Source organism: Carassius auratus, chromosome 20 (assembly GCF_003368295.1).
Source record: "Carassius auratus strain Wakin chromosome 20, ASM336829v1, whole genome shotgun sequence".
Taxonomy (NCBI): domain Eukaryota; kingdom Metazoa; phylum Chordata; class Actinopteri; order Cypriniformes; family Cyprinidae; genus Carassius; species Carassius auratus.
Genome location: NC_039262.1, coordinates 11,837,203 through 11,855,745, shown reverse-complemented (window position 1 = coordinate 11,855,745; position 18,543 = coordinate 11,837,203). Strand labels below are relative to the sequence as shown.

At 35.2% G+C, this 18,543-nt stretch overlaps 1 pseudogene; it reads right to left on the bottom strand.

The window, feature by feature from the left end:
* Positions 1–15,066, bottom strand: part of LOC113037928 (myosin light chain kinase 3-like) — a 37,546-nt pseudogene extending 22,480 nt beyond the window's left edge.
* Between the last annotated feature and the right edge of the window lie 3,477 nt (positions 15,067–18,543).

Sequence of the window (18,543 nt, the reverse complement as noted above, 5' to 3'; positions counted from 1 at the left end):
ATACAGAAAATTGCATGAGCTTAAAATATTACATTGTATTACAGACAGATTGCATAGAAGCAAAAAAAAATCCAAGTTAAATCAAAACAAACACGATGGTGTTAAACACACCCAGCACCACTGATCTGCACCACTGATAGCACAATGCAGACTTAAATGATCCAAAACGGGAATCAGCATTGATCTTCAGAGCTTAACAAGTTGAAACATAGCAACTAATTAAAATGCTATCAGTAATACCAGAAGAGATTTAGGCTGTTAATGCAGCAACTACCCATTTCAAGAGTAAATTATCACTAATGTCATCAACACTTATTATTTTTTATATTCTGTGAGGCCACAACAGATTCTGATCAGAATTACCTTTTTTCCTGTGGTTGTTCATTGTGTGTACGAAAGATACAGTGGCTTATAGAAGTCTGAGCTTAGAGTGGATCAGTTAGAGTGAATCCTGTTATGCATGAAAGCAGCAATTGTGACAGAAATAGAGCACTGTGGGTAAGAGGCTGAAGCCGTGTCAGACACCATTAATACAGCACGACCACTGGTCACCACACAGCGGAAAGTAGAGGAAGAGAAGGTATCTGATAGACGATGTGCTCATTTGAATTGAGAGTGAAGGAAATGGAGGAGGTGAAACTATGAAGACAGAAAATTGCTGTATTGTACTGTGTCTATGCATTCTTACACCCTGGGTGAACTCATAAATGCATAGCCACTGCCTCGGAAAAACCTTTCACACTTTAGCAATGTCATTGAGGACAAGAATCAGATACACTTTGTACCCTTGATTTACATCCTTCTGCAGTTTATACACCAGAGAGTCATTGTGAGAATGTACAATGTAAAAGTGGTCTCGTACATGGTGTAATGATATGGATGCCTGATGCCCTTCTGGGATGTGATGCACACACAGGATGAGAGGCACTGTCTCGCTCCTGCATACACTTTAAAACGTGAGGCAGGCTTGAAAAAAGAAGCACTACAGGAAGGGGACATACATAGCTTCAGTTATTCAAAGAGGGGAAAAGTGCCAATGAAAGATTATGCATGAGGTCCATGAAAATCTGTGATTTTTATTCATGGAAGACTGTGGTGGAAACAAACATGGGCGTTATATTGATACAGACAGTTTGCTAAGAGCCTCAAACACTAGGCTGGATCCCTGGAGTGGCTGTATCACTTCAAAAGATAATTGAGTCTGGTAGTTTCTCCTTTTTCCCTGATATGTGTGTATGGTCACATTGGGTATTTCCTCAAAGCTGATATGACTGTTAAATTAGGCACTAGAGGTGCACTGTGAGTAAGAAGCATTCTTCATCTCTGCCGTTTTCAATCTCTTTCTGTTAATGATTTATGTATATTTCATGACTATGAGGATGGAGTATTTTGTATCATATCCTTCAAAGCTTTTAAAAGCCTGAATATTCGGATTTTGCTCGGAAGTTTTTGTCTACATTTTAATGGACTTCATTTTTTTAGCAGAAGCTTTAATATAATAAACATGTTAGTTTACTAAATTATTTAATTGACTTGTTTTTATTTATTTGGTCAGCTAGTCATAATATTCATATAATGGTTGCACTTTATTTTACAGTACGTGTACTAACATGTACTTATAGTGTACTTACAGTGTATTTATCTAAGAAAGTTCTGGTAATACAAGTTAACTACATGGGGTAGGGTTAGGTTTAGGGGTAAGTTCAGGGTTATTACCTAGTTATTACATAGTTATTGTAATTACTATAATACATAGTATGTACACGAGGAACAGGACTGTAGAATAAAGTGCTACCCATATAATATCGGACATGTCAGAGTATTGCAGAGAGCCCTACAGTATATTTCACATTGACTGACACATGGAAAAAACTGATTTTCTCATCACTTACACTAATGATAGCCACTGAAGTCATATAAACATCTATTCTGAGAACATTAAAATGCTCTCAAGTTTTTAAAAAAATCAAGAAAAGGCCATTAATTACCCTGTAATAGGTTTAAACAATGCATAAACATTGAAAGCCTGTGAGGGAGGAAATGTTAGTTCTTCACTCTGTGATTCAAGAGCGATGTTATGCACTTGTGCCAGGTGCGTTAGAATAAAACGTTATTTCCGGCCTTCCAGAGATGGCTTTAATCATTTTCAGATTGGGTCCAGGAGATCTAATTCAATTTTGTGTTGCTATGGAACGGGGCCATGTGTATAAGTGTGTGTGAGAGTGAGTGAGTGAGAGGCTATGAAGAGACAAAGAGGGATTTAATCACACATCATACAAAGCCAGAGAGACAGAACGCAAGGCTGTTTGCCACTATCTCAACTGTTTCTTTGCCAATTACTGCTTCCCCTTTGTTGTGTCCCGCAGCAACTGACGTGTCCAAAAATGGGAGATTAATGACAGCCCGTAATTATTTTTATGCAGTTATACCAATCAAGATCTTACAATATGCCTTGAACAAAGTATCATTAGTCAAGTCAAATATAGTAAAACAACATTAAATCTAATTTGAGAGACAAATATATTAACTATTTTTAATATATTAACTGTTTTTTTATATATAATAAATATAATATTTTATATTTCACCATTTGGTTTTTCATGATTTAAAAATTGTTCGCAATGCACTGTTATTTAAATAATATGTATATACTGTTAGAGTTTCTATTAATATTTAGAATTTTATTTTTAGCTTTTATTTAATTTAGCTTTTTTTTTTTTTTTTTTTTTTTTGCTTTAACCAATTTTTTGTCACTGTTCTTTTTTTTCTGTTTTTATTTTAGGTTAAATTAATTGAGAGCAAACAGACTGTGAGCCATTCTTTTTGTGTAAAGAACTTAACGTTCCATCTGCCCCTGAAAATCCTTCATAAGCCTGATTTCTCATGTGCTATTGGCTTTCTTTTCATGAACACACACTTGCAGGATGACATAGGACTCGTGCTCTGCATTTGTAAAGCTGATCAATGGGGAACGGTAAACAGAATGTCGGCTCAACATAGTATGAAACACCACATGGTTGATTAATCTCACTAATCGCTTCCCTTCACCCAATCATTGACGAATAGCACCAACAAATGTGAAGCGACTGGCCTTGGGTGATTTCAATGAATCATCTGAGTTATGTGAATAGAAAGTAAGCGTTATGGGATTAAAGAAACTAGGCTTATTTGTTGATGTAGTTGTATATAAAACATAATGAATTGTGAACTTCAGTATAATTCTTGCAAAAATTCAAACATACTGAATAACTGAATTCACAATTCATCATGTTTAAATAAGCAAGGCCTTGACTCCAGTCAACAAAGCTCATTCATTGTTATTGTGAGTGTAAGCACGAAGCAGAACATCTCATGCTTTTGTGAAGAAAGCCAGTGCTTATGATCTGAGATCTTATTATAACAGATCTGTCCACAGAAGCCTGCTTTAAAACATTGTAATTGCTCATGGCTTCAAGATATCTAAAAGACCTTTGGCTATGTAGAATTCTTCTTCATTACTGTACAGGTCACTTACGGGTGATTTTACTTCTTTACATTTCTAATTTGTTAGACCAAAGTACAGCTGCGTCAGCATTTATGACCTCAGTTTAGCGAAATCAGGTCCCACATCCATCCACACTATTAGTTGAGCTCACTCTGTTAGATTTGAGACAGAGTGACTGAACATTTCCAGGCTAAATGGAGGAAAACAGAGTCAGTGTGTGTCCTGAATCACCTTCAGTCTCAGGCTGGGGAATAAATCAAGACTTTACCGCAGGTTTATTTATTTTACTTTCTGTGTGTGTGTGTGTGTGTGTGTGTGTGTGTGTGTGCGTGTACTTCAAAGTGAAAGTATATAATGCGCGTCCTTTCATCATCTTTCTTATGGCTGGTTTATCAGGGTTTTTTTTTTTTTTTTTTTTTTTTTTTTTGCTTATTCTATAAAATGATCCATATAAGCTTAGTAAAACTTTACGGTGGCTTTGGTAAGTATTCCTGACTAATTATTATTATTATTATTATTATTATTATTATCATCATCATCATCACAATTACAAAAGTATAAAATATTTGTTTCTTTTATAAAAGAATACATATAAGTCTACAACTTTTTGGTATTCAGTATACTTTAACTTTAATAATTATACTTTTATTGATAATAATTATATTTTATTAATGAATAATTATAACTAGTATAGTAATTCATGATTAATAATCATCTATTATTTATTATTCTGATATATTATTTATATATTTAAAAGCATTTTTTATTGCAAAAGTATATGATACCTAACTGGATCATTATATTATAGTATATTATTCATTTAAAGGGGTCATATGATGAGATTAAAATTTTTCCTTTCTCTTTGGAGTGTTACAAGCTCTTGGTGCATAAAGAAGATCTGTAAAGTTGCAAAGACTAAAATCTCAGATCCAAAGAGCTATTCTTTATCAAAGTCTTTATCGGCTCGTTCTAACACGCCCCCACATGTCTATGTCACTGTGTGGGAAGATTTGCATAAAGCTGCCAGATGTTCAAGACAAAAAAGAAGGCGTACCTTTTATACTTATTGTAGAATTGTTGGTATCGCAGCCACCATGTCGTATAGATGCTGTGTGTTTGGTTGTGAACGCGAATATACTTTGTTTGGCATTCCAAAAAATGACACGTTTATATCATGTTTATATCATGTTTATAATGGGTTTTAATGTTTATGCCTCATCACTCCAGCACAATATGTTAAGGGGCGTAACATTTCCGTCACACGCTTGAGGTATCACAGCACACTTCACTTTTCAGATGACAAGCCTTTTAAAAATCTATTACCTGCATTTCAGAAGGCAGGACATAAAGGAGAAACAATACAGTACAGTATGTGTAAAATAATGTATTTTTTAACCATAAACTGCATAAACACATTTCATCACACCAAATACACAAAATAATGTTTTTGTAGCAGCATCATATGACCCATTTAAAAAGCTACAAAAAAGATTCATTTATTGTTAAATCTAATAATTAATAATTGACAATTTATCATTTAATAGTTTAATAATTATTTTATTAAATAATTCATTCATTCTTTTTATCTGAAAATATTGCAGGTTTTGCATTTAATTCGTTTTTCGTAAATTACTTGCTTGCCATTTCTTTGTAATGACTTTAATGTGGAGCTTTTCAGCCTTCATAAAATGTAATGGTTCTGATTCAAATCAAGTTACAGCAACCGTGGATTACAATCAGCCTTCAATTGTGTGACAACAATAGCCTTTCCCTCTCTGACCCCCTCTTCTCAGTACCTGTTAAAAATTTGTCCTAAACAAATATGACAAAGCCACAAAGATGAACCGGGATTGGGCATTGATAAAGTCACATCCCCCTGCAGCTCTGTAGCTTAAAAGAGATACCAGTGATAGCTTTGCACATTTGTAACATTGTCAGAACAAAACCTCAGTAAATCTGAATAACCCCACCCCCTCACCAAACATTTCTTCTGCCTTTAATTATGCTGTTCACTGAGCTTTTTAGGTGGTGCCCATGATTACCACCTGTTTTGCATTCTCAAACACGTGAATCAATGGCAGAGATATTGATCTGTTGGCCCCGCCAGCATATTGGCCTTTATCCATTGTTGACACTCTCCCAGTCCCAACCATTTGCAATGCTGATTGCCCAGGGGTATAATAACAAATCTTTGGCTGCAGTGCAACAGGGGAACCAGTCCTAGTTCTACCTATCCTATAGCTGTGCATTTATCTATACATGGGCAGCAGTTTATGGCCATCTTGATTGTCAGGATAGTGGTGTGGTAGCTGTAAGAGAATGAATACTGAGAATGGCCTGCGCAATTATTATTATTATTATTATTTATTTATTTATTTTTATTTATTTATTTTATTTTATGAATTGAAATAATTATTTATATTTATTTGAACTGAATTGAATAGGAAGGAAATAAGCAGCTCTCTTGTGGCTTCTTAGACTGAGCATGCAGACATTCATGACCACCAGTGCTGTAAGCACTTAAAAATAGGATTGTTTTTTGACACTGAAGTGAGTTAACATGATTATCTTTGTCAAATAAGAGCCATGTTATGAAAATCCGCTATGGAGAAAAGCTGTTGTTTGGGGCTTGGCCTCTTAAGTGCTTTCTAAAGCCCATGTTAGCAAGAAGATGTATTATCATGCTAGTCAGGTAAACAGCGCCGCAATCCAAATACCAAACGACAGCATGACATTAATCCTCTGCAGAGAAGTAGTGTTTCCACCTTCAGCAAGGCAAATAAAAGGGACATTCATTCGCAACCCAACAAAAAATAAATAAATAAATAAACACAAATAACCACAGAGGAACTCATATAGTTTAAAAAAAAATAAAACACATGCTCAAGTATGTACTGTACATTTGCAACAGAACACATACATATTATTTTAGATAATACAAATTTTAATGAAATAATAGGCTTATACCTTCAGAAACACAGATATGTCTATCACTTTATAGGTACAATTAAAGTTCTGTTATTGTTATAAACCTGCATAAAGTTATTTCTTCTGTTGAACACAAAAAAGATACTTTAAAGAATGCGGGTAACCTAACAGCTGCCAGTCCTCAGTAACTTCCATAGTAAATACTATCAGAGTCATTGGGGACCAGAAACCAAAGAATTCTTCAAAGATTCTTCAAAGTATCTTCTATGTTCAACAGAAGAAGAAATTATTACAGGTTTGGAACAATTTGTGGATTTTATGACGGAATTTAAATTTGAACACTGTGAGCAACTGAAATGCTGCAGGACAGACCCATGGATAACTTTCCCATTCAGCCCTGCATTTTGAAAATGATGACCATAATAATGTATAATATCAGTGCCAATAATTTGCCAGGGGTGTGTTCCCAAAAGCATATTTGGTCGCAAGTTCTGTCGTTACCATTACAGTTCAGTAGAACTTACCACAGCTAACAATGTTTTTGGGAAACGCAGCTACTGTACTAACTGCTCAGGCTTGTTTTTAGAAGATGGTGACTGGGTGCCCAGCCGATAACTAGTTTAGACTGGTAACCTATAGGCACATTGTTCTTAAAAACAGCTTGGCCACCTTAAATTGGTATTAACATTAGCTAGTAGTTGGTTTATTTATTGTTTAAAATGTTATACCAAATAATATTAATTAATTATGATAAACAGCTATCATGTTCTAAAATACAGCTACCAGCTTAATGTGTGTTTTCCAGCAGACATGGCAGGTTTTTGGGAGATGCTACCTACTTGCTAGTATCCTCATTAAAATTAATCATAGGTTCAGAGGTTCAGCTATTCCCTCAGCTGCTATATACGGGGTGACCCCCCCCCCCCCCCCCACCACCTTACTTTTCATGTCCCGCCTGTATTATAACGACCCATCCCCAAAGGGCAGGGCTCATCTCAGTATGGGCTTAAAGCCTGTTGTGTCAGTCAGTTCAGTGTGCTTTTGAGCTCTGACACTGGTAATTGTGCTCATCACATGAGCTCATTAGTCATGACTGGTTTGGGATATTCAGACATGTCACACGGCTTCTCTAAATCACTGACAGAACACTCACTGAGAGACATTAGCATCATCTGATGGAGGAAATGCACAGTTGGTCTCATATTTTAGAGTATGCATGGATGAATAAAAGGTGTATTTAGCACAAATTTGATGTCAATGTATGAACAGGTCACACACAGGCCAGGATGCAATCCTTTTAAGTCTTTTCCACTAAAATAAATAAATAAATAAATAAAACAGAAGAAGAATGAAGAAGAAAGTGTCCTGGCCGGGTAAATACTTCCTAAATCTACTTTAGCTTTATTATATTTTAGTTTTGTGTTATTACAAAAGGGTAATTATTGTTATAAGCAAGAAAAATAAAATATATTTGGTTTATTATTCAGAATATTTGTATTAATAATTGAAATTAGTATAAAAGAGTATTTTATTGTAAATGTTTATTGTAAATTATTTGAGTGTAATTTCAAAATTAACCGTATACATCGGCTGTAATAAAAATAACTTAGTCTTAGTTTTATTATTAATAATAATTATTAAAAAAAATTTGTTTGTTGTTTATTTTACTAGGCCTATGCATTTGATCTTAAGTGTAATGCATAACACAAAATATTCTTATACCTTTAACATTTTAGATTTTTTTTACTTTTATGTTTTCATTTAAACTTTTTAAAATGGCATTGTTAGTATTTTGTAAAGAACAACAATTATGTTATATGACAAAAAGTTGTCTGTATCTTAGATGCATGGTTTTTTCTTTCTGTTTTTTTTTTTTTTTTTTTTGCAACAACAACAACAAAAAAACATTCTCTGCACATCACCACCAAAACAGTCAGCTCTCATCAAGACGCATATGCTTGATATATATTTTTTCTTACAACTGTCTTTAGATTGACTCCTCTGGATGTCTGCGGTCTATATATACAGCTCTAAATATAGCTGACATAAGTATCTGCAGTCATCAGAGACCACACACGCTTCTCACGAAAGTGAGGATGGGCATAAAAGTGCCAACCTTGCCTCATTTTTCAATGTTTATCAGCCTTGACAGAGTAACAGAGAGAGAGAGAGGCTAAATAACTTGTGTGCTATGCGAGCTGTGTGAAGCTGCTGGAGGCGGTGAGACTTTCACATTCAGGAGAGATTTTCTGCCTGTTAGTCAGACAACAATTAGACGAACACTGCGTTTTGTTGTTTGATTTTGTTCATGCTGAAATGGAAAAGGACTAGAATATGTGTAGTTTGCTTCATTTTCCAGAAAAAGAGGATTGTAAAATGCCTTGACGGAACTGTCCATGCCCAGAATTTTCTTTTTTACATCCATGTTATTTTACTTAATCGAAGTGCAGTCCATTATTACACACAGTACAGCTATTGATGTGCAATATGCCATGTCCAACACGTGATTTCATAGGAAAATTGATTATGTGTCCTTTATGTTTCACATGCTTTGAAATACCCATTGAAATGAGCTGAATCCAAAGATGGAAATGAATGAAAAAGGCACGCTTTATGAACCTGATATGTCCATTGACCAGTGTGAATGAGCTTTTGAGTAATGACAATTGGATATTTGCTGAAAATACATGTTACTGCATGAGTGTGAGGAGATAGATCATTCAAACAACCTGTGTCGACCTGATCATGTCTGGTTTATTCCTTTGTGCCTCACACTCTGTCTCTCTTGCTATAATATACAAGCCAATATTTGACAGCCAGTGGGTGTGCAGATGCATCTTCCATTGATTGTTTTGTCAACGCTCTTCGCGACATGCAATTATTAATTGGTTTCTTATGAATGTACAGTAACCCACATATTTAGCAAGATTGTCTTACTAATTAAACAAGGATGGATGATTTTCAAAGTGTATGAATAATCACAGGCAAATGCCAGGGTCAGCACGGGGTTAATATGGACACGAACCTCATAACCCATTACAAGCATCAGAGTGTCAGATCTCTGATCTCTACTGAGTGATTCAAATGGTTGAAGCAAGAAGTGTGTGTGCATTTTATTACATTCAATTCCCACATTTGTTCAAGAAGTATATGAGTAAGTGACCATGAAATCTATTAAAACTGCATATAAAAAATGCGTAAATGCAATCAGTTGAATTCATCTGTTCTTCTGTGAAATATATTATTTTTATTAAGCTCGGGTTCTAAATGCCACGATATATATATTTGTAAACTGTTTTCTTTATAAATACATTTCAAAATTTAATATTTCCTTGGATGGCCAAATATATATATATATATATATATATATATATATATATATATATATATATATATATATATATATATAATGGTATCAAAGTCACATAAAATCCTACGAAATCAGCTTGAAAACAAAGAATATGTGGACGTGTTTTTAAGCAAGGTTTTTAAAAAGATTTTCCTTTTCTCCACCATGGACACTCTTAAGTGTCATTAACTCATTTGTTGTTGTTGTTTTTTCCCTGTAGCCTAAAAAGTTTAGATATAGAAAAAGTTAGTATAGATTAGCAGCATTTTTCTCAGCACTGAAACCATAACCAATATCAGACTCCAACAGACTTCCCAGGAGCTGTGAGAACTGTAAACTGTTATTTTAGTTGTGAACTAAACCTAAAATAACAGCAGAATATCAAGGTCTCGTAGTCGGAGTATGGCAAGGTATTGATTTTGAAGGGGTAAGTGAACATGAAACTGTGAAAACCTTTGTGGATGTGTCTACATCACAGTGTGTGTGACAGGGCCATTACAGAATCCCAGGAAAATTGTGAGCTGACCTCAGAGTACTGGCACCTTTAAAAGCTATTTTCTACCAAAGAGCTGTAGTTCTACCGCAAATGGAGGAATTATGGAGATGGTGTGAGAGTATTTCTGTCAATCTTTATCCAAGGGATAAAGTGAGAACGGGTGAGAAATCAAAAAGAGAACAGGGAGATCACAAATACACACCAGCAAACACACACCATTGAGTCTGAAGATCTTAAGATAATATTACAGTGTCTGGGTCAAAATATGTGTCTGCCTCTTCTTAATAACTAGAAGAACCATCTGCATTATTCAGTGGGGTCAAAGCCATAAGAGATAAGGAACTTGAGCTCAATAGAAAGTAGATCAGACCCCATGTGTGATAATAGACTGAGAATATTAAGTGCTCAGATGGCAGGAGTATTGTGTGTTCTTACACTTGACTTTTGTCCGGCTCCATTGGGTACATTCATGAATACTTCATTAGGTGCAGAAATCTGAGGATCGAGGGTTTTCATAGGCTGCTCTTACCTGCAGTCTCAAAGTAGTGCTGTTTGCTGCAACAGATCAGAACAGTTAGTGATTCCCCTCAAGAGACCCTTCACAAACAACCACTTTGTCTTACTTAGTGAATTCATATAAAAAGAATGATCATGCCCCTCAGGTTGAAATTAATTCATGTTCCTGTTAAAACAGTTTTATTGTTTATTATGAACAATGCCATTAAACACCTGAGTGTGAAAGTGTGAAAATATATCAAAGTTTGTTCATTCCAATAACATTTCAATGATTTAGTTGTTGCCAAAACAGCATTGATTCAAACATTACGTGGACGTTTATTTTGTGATTTTTTTTTTATTATTATTATTATTTATTAAATGAATCCACAGATCTGATGTGAATGTGATCCAGTGTGGAATCAATATCATAGTGTGTTTGTTCCTCAGGCCATAGAAGAACTGGCTCCCTGACTGAGCCTGGTTTCTCCCGAGATTTCTTTCTCCAGTTCTGTCAACTGAAGGAGTTTGGCTTCCTTGCCATTGTTACCACTGGCTTGCTTAGTTGGGATCTAAAAGACTCTTAATATTCAGTAATATTTATTTGACTGCGCTTCCACCATTAACATGCCAACAGACAAGGCACAGCAGGTTCATTATTGGTATGAAACAACGTCTCACCTTTTAAATTTTGCCATTTTTTTAATTTATTGTTTTGTGGCTCTTTAATGTGCCGTGACAGTTGAAACTATCAGCTCTTCCTCTTTACTAGTTATAGCACAAAATAAACATGAATGAACATCAGAAGGTATCTGGTTTCAACCATGGAAAGATGTCAATATACACCATTTTTTCAAGTTCACATCCACCAACTTAAATCTACTCTACCATCTGGTTTGTTTATCGGACAAAATTGCTAATTCGGTGTTACGGTTGGTCAGACTGCCTGTCAATCAAACTCCCTGCAAAGGGTCAATTGAGCTGATTAATGACACTACTGTGTTCTGTAGAGCTGATTTATCGCTGAATTTTGTAATATCAACGTTATTATTAAACTGAATTGCATTAACTGACTCTAGCTGAATATTGATATTACTGTCTTCAATTGAGCTGCTTAGAGCTGAATTGAACCCGTTGCTTAATTGGTCAACTTTCGGTTATTAAACTGTACTGAATCAACAGTAAACTGATATTGACAGCAGAATTCAAATTTGTCTCATTTGAAGAATTTTGCATCATTGATAATGTTCTTTGTTGTTGTTGTTGTTTTTGAATATTACTGTGAAGCTGCTTTGAAATTGAAATGTTGATTTAAGTTAGAATTATTTTGTAATTTATTTTGTATATTGTTTTACATCTAGTCGAAGTATAAAAAATCTTTGTAGCAGAAAGATGAACACTGCAAGAATATTACAGGAATATTATTACTGAAGTTGCCTGAGGTCCTTTTCACTACAATCAATGGCACCAAAGGATATGTAACGCGAGAGCGCTAGTCCGAAAATGAGAGATTGACCAATCAGAATGAAGTTTTCCAGCCATGTAAGATGCTGATAATTACATGCATAACTATTGTTTTTGCAACAGTCTAAGGCTAATTTGTATTTTGTCAGCCAACATATTTAAATAAAGACTTTTGATCTGGTTTTAAATTATAGATGTTAAGGCGCTGTTGTTTTACTCCGTTATAATGAAATAATTAATCTCAGTCATGTAAGCACTGTACTAATTAGTGCATTACATGCACTGTAACTCTGCCTAAAGCAAAACACTTGTTTTATCATATTCACCTGTGGGCTTATTATTTTAATAATGAGTATATCTAGCACATAACAGCTAGAAAGTATGATCTATTGTGCCACACTTGTTTAATAGTAGCATTCAACAGTTAAAAAGTTGGATACAATTGTCTTTGTGTTGATTGATAAAAAATATTGAGGCTCAACCAAGTGAATTGTCTGTCTTTACATTCTACGTTCTATGTCCTCCCTTTCAAATAGAGGTTGTGAAGGGATCCATCACTTGTTCCCCAATTCATTGGTCTTTCTTACCTTTTGTTTAACCTCTTGAGACCTGCCATGCAATATTGACGAAATCCTTTCACCATTTTGCTCCCAAGCTCACCAAAATGATATTAACAATTCATATCCAATTAAATGAGAACAGACTTGCCAGTGCTTCAGGATAGCCTACACTCATGTCTCTATATTCTTTTTGTGCTCATGCTTATGAATAGACTTTATTTTCAATTTTCTCTGTTCCTGAATTTTTGCGGTGCATAGGCTCAAAGGAAAAACCATTACTAGGGCAGGGAGCTCACATTGTCAGTCTGCTTCTGTAGGTTATAGATTAAATCTTTGAACTTAATGCTGCCTCTGTTGCTACTTGACACGTTTCAAAGTTATCCAAGAATTGGGAAATGCAGAGAGCTGCGTGAGATGTTCATTGTTTTTAGAGATAAACTTAAAATGAACCTGCTCCCAGAATAGAAGCAGCATTGGAATAAGCTAGTGTAGAAAACATTCATTCGCTTTTTGTGTATGGATATATTCATAGAATTTAGGGGACCAAAATTGCCGTATTACTGACTGTTGATTCCTGCATAATGCATTGAGAACTTGGTGGAATCATTATGAGTTACATCCATTTTTAGTCAATCACCTTTGAAATCACTGCAGATGAGGATACCGCAGGGTAAAGTAAAGTGCCTGTCAACTGGCAAGGGAATCCTTAATAATCGCAGTGGAAAAGACGCGAGAACTTCATGCATGTGTTAGAAGATTCATCCATTTTAGTAGCTCAGTGTCTGGGGGAGGAGATTTGGTTATATTAAGTGTAATTTTGTCTCGGTTATGGGCAATAATATCTGTTTAGTAGTGGGGTAACTAAAAATAGGCATTTCTTTCCCCCTTTGAGATAGACAAAGGTATCGCATCTAGACCTGTTATCATGCTTTTACTGAAACAGAAAGCTTCCCTCAGACATCCATATTATCTGATACAGACACCGCAGCACTAATTCAAGTAAAGGCTCATTTGATAATCTTGAATTAAAAAAAAAAAAAAAAAAAATTATATGAGCCGGGACTATCAGGTGTTTTGGGGAAAAACTAAATGTAAGTCCTCTGAATGTCTTTTAAATAATCTTGCGGATTCACACAAGTATTATTGAAGAAGCTTCAGTCTGTCTATAATATTCTCAGATTATGCTGAAAGTATAGTGAAATAGCCTGATAAGTAATGAGATTTTGCTCAGACACTAACACTATAATAGTAATGGGTATTTTGTCTAGGTGTCTGAAGACTTTACAGTTTATACAAATGCTCTATGTACTGTACATACATCACTTTATTTAAAGAAAAGCTACACACAGAAATGGTTTTTGTAGAGGACTGGAGTGATAGAAATTGGAATCGTCTGGATTTTATCCAGTGGCTTTTGGACTGCAGAAAATAAGCTCTGTGAACAACAAATGTTTATGATTCTTACATGGTTTCTTGTCATACATTTTGAAACCTGAATATAATTGGCAGAACATTGTCCCTGAAGGTTTGAGGTTTGTTAGTTTGAACAATTTGATTATAAAGACAAAATTGACTAGTAACCTCAATAGACCTTATTTCAGGCATTTTAGCAAAACCTATTCAAAAAATCCAATGACTTTGGAACAAGACAGGCTAAAATGCTGACTCCTTTCTGGGGTTTTTGCCTACAAATATACAACATCTCTACAGCACCATTATCATGAAATACACTATATTTTGTAACTACTTATCTTATAAACCTTACACTTTTTACCAAATTTGGTTCATATGAATGTCAGATAAAGTATTATAAAAAAAGTTATTGCATGAATTTTAGATTTTTCATAAAACAAGTTGTAACAAATATGATAATTTTGATTAGAACTGGTAGTCAGGTGGTCTCGAGAAAGACCAGTTGAAATGCAGCTAGATTAATGCAGGCATTATTACCACTGTGATCTGTGATCTGAAGTTTTTTTTTTTATCTACTGTCCAAAAGCTTTTCAATAATTTTGTCTGGAGTCATAAGTCTGGTCTGGTCTGGCTTTACTACAATGAAGGCCATGCATTGCCCTGTTCATTACCGCTTATGGCTACTTTAATTCATTATAGCTTATTGGCTCTAAATCAGTATTCTGTTTCTTATATGTGAAAATTACAATGCATTGGTTTTAATAGCTTATTTGCATTGTCCCATCAGACATTCATTATGTGTTTACTGTTGTCTCTCCTATTCTACTTCTCCACTTTAGTGCCCTCTGGATAGCCCTGACTTATATCTAACCTCCATATCTGATGCTCTTTTGCTTGACTAAACAGAGATGGTGTCTCAAAAAGTGAGTGCTGTCTCTAACAAAAGAAAAAAAAAGGAAGAAGAAACGGAGCTGATGGAAATCAGGCCTCATCATATTCATCTTGCATCACTCACTAAGATCTGAACAGCAAACCCCCCCCCCCCCCCCCCCCCTCTCAGATTTTCAATTAATTAATTATGTGCTAATGGTAAAGGACCACCCTATGACCCTCTTCTCCACTGGGTTTTAAAAGCTCCTCTGCATCAAGGGATTATCAAGTAAAAGATGTCATTAAAGAAGAAAGGAAGAGCACATTACCCCTTCCCCCACCAAAAATGGTAGAAAAATGGACAGAGAGGTGCATAAGTGTCCTAAATGTATTCAGGGATTTCATCCAACTCCTCACAAACTGAAGCTCTCATTAAAAACGGCGAGAAGACCTTTAAGGTTTTAAAGTGCAATGGCTTCAAACAGGCTTTGGGCAATTCTTTCAAGCTTTGTCAATCTCCCAATGCCCACTGAGTCTCTAGTTTTAGATTTTTTACACTGGTTTAATAGAACAATGTGTCTGGATCTTATAAAGGTGATTCTATAATGTGATTCAGTAATGCGTTACCAATTCACAATACCCCGCTGATTTCTCTCATAGTCACACTATATGTGAAATAACATTAAGTATAGCTTTATATGGTCAGATTTTATTTTTGTCTTCATCTTATATCTAGGTTGTAGGTTATATATTTTTTGGTAGTGCAAGTTACCATTACTCCTTTTTCATTTTGAAATTAGTATAAAAAGCTAAAATATACCAAACGTTTTTGTCAAGGGATCACGTGCAAAGATAACAAATAAATTACTAATGAATCAAGGTAATTCTAACCATTAATTGACAGGTTAAACAGGTTTGTAGTTGAAATCTGAAACGCATACAGTATTGTCTGCTAAAATGAACATTCCCATGTTTTGCTGTGCTCAGTGGGTGATTATTCACACACAGTGTGAGTCAGGCCTCAAATATTTTTTTCAGCCCACTTACTGTCGGCCAATAGCTTGTCACACTCCAAAGTGGGTTGAGGCTCAGATTTTCAGTTTTGGGTGCATCTTTGATTATACGGTTTTATAAATTAGAGCAATATTTCAATTTGTACTGTGGCATTAATGTCTGTTGATGGATACCTGTGGTGCTTAACGTTTTCGTTTCTTATAAAGCTTGCTGGACGTTGCACATCACACTGATGTAATTAACTTTAGCGCCATCTGCTGGACAAGGCCATTTATTTTCAAGGAAAATCACAATTGGAATTTAACCATGAAATCAAAATAGACAGTTTTTATTTTTTATGGAATAATGTATAGTTTATATCAAGACTTATCCTTGCACATAATTATTTAGTTTTTTTTATCTTTAATCAAAACTTTAACAACTAACTTCTTCCCTTTGCAACAACATCTCTTCTCACAAGATGAGTTCACCAGCCATAGGCTACTTCACAAAAAGGAACAAAAGACTATCACAGTTTCCGTTTCATTGTAACAGTATTATCTGTTACTTTGGTATTTTTTTTCGTACTACCCACTAGGGGGCGCATGAGCGCTAGAACCTCTTGTATTTAAAAGGGTAGTAGTATAGAAGAAGTCAGTTTGTTTGGAAGAGGGAAGCATGGTTTTTTCCAAGCATCTCCTGCAACACTTATTGGAGTCCTGATTGAGAAACTTTGTTTCCAGTTCAATCATGTAAGTTTTGTTTCTCCTAATGTTGCGCAATTGTTTTCATTTGATTTATATAATAAATTGTAGATATTTTTTTTCTTTTTGTAGATGGACTCTTTATGTTACTTTCTTTTTGAGAATTGTTGGATGCATATGAGTTGCTAATGCTCAACTGAAATGGACAAAGTAGTTTCTAATCAATGGATTGATCTCACTGCATGACCGTGTGGATTCTCAAGTATCCTAAATACATGAATGTGACTGTGGGCTATCTAGTTTCTTTTTTTGGTGGATTTCCTTGGATTACTGGAAGAGCACTTGAAGGTTTATTTTTGAACTTTGGACATCATCCTAAAAACTGAACTGATTAGTTTTATCTTTTTATTTTGATATTCTGTTACTACTGATTTTCATTTGTCATTATTTTCTATTGATTAAGTCTTTCTTTACAGACTTTCTGTGTGGATACTGTTTTCATTTGTTGATCTGGTTTCATTTCAATTCATTTTCTTATAAATGCATTTGTTTAGTTTATTTCTTTTTAGTTTTCTAAATGGATATAAAGATATAAAAAGTTAATTCCTGTCTTTATTGTTGGTGGTTATACACTGGGGAATATACTAAGATTTTGTAGTAATGTGTTCTTAGTTGGTGGGCCCCTCCTATTATTCAGATATATGTAACTGCATGTTAGTAAAGGGGACAGTGGTTATATAGATGGCGCCCGAACAGGGACCCACAGACTTCATATATGTTGTTGAAAAATTCCCAGTGTCTGTCACAAAATAAACCCTAACACGTTAATAAATAAATAAATAAAATGGCTAGTCAGGAAGTTTTGAATGAGGATGAGCCCGTACCCAATACAGATTTTTCATCTGCACCATTTAGCATCCATAGAGAACCCCTACGAGAGTTGATTAATACGCTCAGTGACTTGTACCTTGATTCAGAGGAGGAAGACGTGTTTGTGGATGACGGACAAAAGGAAGTCACATTTCTACCTCCACCACCACCTGAAATTTACGCGGAACCGACACACCATCCTTCCACTGCTGTTTCAGATATGTTAGAACAACTCACAGGACGTTTCACCAAACTTGAGGAGCGTATTACTGACATCAATCAACGGGTGAGTGAACAAGTTTCCTTCATTGATGTTGAATCACAACGCAAAGCTACAGAAGATAAATTGTTATACCAAATAGACCGTGAGTGCAGTAGAGTGAGAAAACATCTAGAACTGAGCATTCGCGATCTTGGACAGTCAGTGCTAGACTGTTTGAAGAGAAGAGACCAACAATTGGATCAGAGATTACAAGCTTTCCAGCCTTTTATATCCACCCCAATTCAGCCCATGAATACCAGTACTGTTCACAGACCATTGACCGATCAAACCTACAGTCTTCAGTCAAATACTCAATCTGTCAAGGACTGTTCAAATCAGTACAACCCACCAGTCAAACTTGAGTTTCCTAGTTTCAGCAATAGCCCGGATGAAGATCCTATCTTATTCATTGAACGATGTGAGGAGTATTTCGCTGTTCGACCTTTGAAGAATAGTGAAATTTTGGCTTCTTTAACTGCCGTACTTAAAAGTACTGCAAAAGATTGGTGGATGGCGGAGAAAGGGAATGTCTGTGACTGGAAACAATTTAAAAAAATATTTCTGCAATCTTTTCTCAGTGAGGATTATGAAGAGTTGGCAGTAAGGAAGCTGATGGAGAGGAGACAAGGTGCAAGAGAAAGTTTCAGAGATTTTG